This window comes from Oxyura jamaicensis, chromosome 1, assembly GCF_011077185.1.
Source record: "Oxyura jamaicensis isolate SHBP4307 breed ruddy duck chromosome 1, BPBGC_Ojam_1.0, whole genome shotgun sequence".
Taxonomy (NCBI): Eukaryota; Metazoa; Chordata; class Aves; order Anseriformes; family Anatidae; genus Oxyura; species Oxyura jamaicensis.
The window spans coordinates 137673710-137676816 of NC_048893.1; positions in this window are offsets into that span (position 1 = coordinate 137673710).

A 3107-nucleotide genomic window follows, 5' to 3' on the forward strand; every position below is an offset into this window, starting at 1 on the left:
TTAATACAGGGGTAGAATTAATTAAATTAATCCTTGCCCATCTCCTTCTTACTTGAAAGCTGGAGAGAATAGCTTCACATTCAGTGGAAATTGGTCTGTTCTTTGAGGGTCCTTTGTTGTTTTCCATCATGCCCCCTCTCCCACCGTGCCACCCAGGACTGTTGCATCACTTCTGCCATTTATGTTGATAAGAGGATGATTATCTGGGGGATGATTATTTTGGGACCACTTTTTCCTCCTCCACAAATGCTGATCCAAATGTAGGCTTCACATGTAAGTTATTGGCTGCAAATTGCAGCCTATTTCCCCACAACATGTACTTGTACCCACCAGAGGTTAAAAGCACTGGCATTGCAGAGGTACTTCTGGGGAGTGGTGGCCAGGCTGTGGCTCTGGAGCCAAGCAACATCCCAGCTCCTGCCTTGAGGGTTACACTGTGTGGCAGTGGTAGCACTGCATAACCCGAATCCCTGGCAGTGAGAGAAAGCAAAGCCAGCAGGGTTAAGTTCAGGATGCCCCAGCTGAACTTGCACCCAGCCCCACAGCCCTCCCACCGGCTCGCCACAATGGAGCAGCGGGCTCCCGGGGGAGCCGCTGTCCTCTCCCGCTCCTTGCTGCAGCCCTCCGCCCTGGGAGGCACCTATCTTGTGGTCGGCGGCCCATTGAAAACCCCGGCGTGGCATTTCTGGGCCGCGAAGGTTGGCCAGCCCATTCTAGTTGAAACAAAAGGCATTGCGACTCCTGATGCCTGAGAAGTCATTTACCAATATTTTGCGATTATAAAATGATTCCATTTTTAAAATTGAATGCTGGGCTCTTTCCCCAGTGCCCTTGTGCGTGGCACCCAGCGTAGTCCTTTGGTTAACTTCCAAGCCAAGCGCGGCACTGATAGCATTCAGTTATTTTCCATTTGCCACTGGACTGGAGGAAGGTCTGTGCGCCTCGAGAGGCTGGTGTTTCACAACGGGGCTCAGGTATGCGCTGGGAGAACCCTGCCTCACCCTCTGCCAGCCTGCTAGTTGGTGCCCTAATTAAAGTTTACGCCGGTAACCTAGGGAATGAATGAAGAAACACACCTCAACCAGCTTCACTTGCCCGCTTGTGCAATGGAGTCCTTGCACATTCACAGGGAAAGAGTGAAAACACGGTACAGATGTGGTCTTCCACGCACATCCCAGTGCCTCGCCAATCGCCCCTCATCTCAGCCTAGTCCTCAAGGCAGTCCTCTCCCCAGCTTTTGAGCCTGTGCAACTGTTTCGGGGCAGGGTTTTGGTACATTTTCAAAAGGGCTGGACTATCAAATCCTGTGGTATGTAATCATGGGAAGTTCCTTTTCTCTAACCTTACAAGGCTTGAAGATTTGATGTTATACTTCATTGTGCAACACAAGAAAAGTACCTCAGGAACAGAAATGTCTTTTATTCCACTCCCCATGTATCTGATGTTTTATTCCCTCGGGCACTACGTGTTTGCCAGAGGATTGTTTAACCACTGTTTGACAATTTCCAAATGGGAAAAAAAAAAAAAAAAAAAAAAAAAAAAAGCTGGGTTTCATCCAAAGGAAGGGAGGAGCTTTGCAAAGTTTTGTATTTAATCTTGCTTAAAAGTAAACAACTTTACCCTTTCAACATTAGTCATGCCTGCTGTATAAAGCGCGGCGTAAAGGCGCTCGGCAGAAGAGCGCGACAGTTTTCCTTAGCCTGTAATTATTAATTAATTAATCGCAGTCGGGATTGAATGCTCCCGACTAAGCGGCTGCCTCTGCCGCCGTGCCCAGCCGGGATGGAGCAGAGGGGATGGAGCAGAGGGGACGGAGCAAAGGCGATGCCCACAGCAGCCTTCAGCCCACTCCCCGCGTGGGCAGAGAGGGCTGTGCCAGCTGCTACTTTGTCAGGGCTTTAGAGGGGAGTCAGGAGGGACTGGAAAACCCCTTGCAGGTGGCAGAGGAGCCTGCTCCCGGCGTAGCAATGGGACAGGGAGATTAAGGACCGGGGGCAGCCCCCGTTTCTTGCCTTTCCCCCGGAGCTTGGAGCCCCCAGACCGTGCTGCGAAGCCGGCAGCAGCGAGGCGCAAGCAGCAAAGGGCTGCAGCACGCTGCCTCATCTCCCAGTGGCTACTCTTCGGGAGGAGAATTAGGGGAAAAATAAAATAAAATAACGTAAAGAGGGGAATAAAAGGAATGACCTACTTTGCAAAAAGGAAAAAAAAAGAGAGAGCGAGCTGTGTGTCGAGGCTCTGCTCTAGTTGCCGGTGTGGCGTTGCATAACCGAGCCGGGAGGTACCGCCGGTGCCCGGCGAGGCCGGGAGCCCGCCCGGGGGTCGCCGGGGGTCCCGCTGTCCCCGCACTGTCCCCGCGGGCTGTCGGGCGAGGCCGGGCCGGGCCGTGCCGGGCTCCGCCTGGGCTCTGCCCGGCCGGGGGGGACCCCGGTGGCTCCCGGGGTGGCCCGGTGTAAAGCCCCCGCTGCCGGCTGGGGTCGTTGTGCAAGCAGCCCCGATTTCGGGGCTGGGTTTTTCGGTCGAGGTTTTATTTGATTTTTCATTTGATTTTTTTTATTTATTTTTCCCCTGCTTCCCCTTTCGTTCTCTTTCCAGCTTCTCCTTTTCTTGGATCCTCGCCTGTCTCCTCCCACAGAACGAGAGAGAGAGGAAAAAAAAAAAAGGTCACGTATGTTTGGAAAAATATGTAGGTCAGTGGAACATTCCCTGCACTTGTGCAAACGGAGCCGGGGAGGGAGAGCTCCTCCGCAGCCCTCTCGCTCCCCACCTCCCAGCCCGGCCCTCCCCGAAGCCCGGGCGCTCGGCGGCGCGGCGGGGAGGGGGGACCCGGCGGCGGGGGGTCCCCGTAACCCCCCGGCTCCGCTCCTCGGCAAGCGGCGGAGGGAAGCCGGAGCGGGCGAGGAGCCGAGGCCGGGGCCGCCCATGGGCGCGGGGTTCGGGGCGCGCCCCCCCAGCTCCGGCGGCTGAGCGGCTCCGGGGCGGCGGCGGCGGCGGGGGCGGCGATGCGGGGCCGCCGGGGAGGATGCCCCCGCCTCGGCCGCCGGCCTCCAACTTCGCGGCCAACTCCCGGCCCCGCAGCCCCCGCCGCCGCGCGGCCAACTTGATGCCCC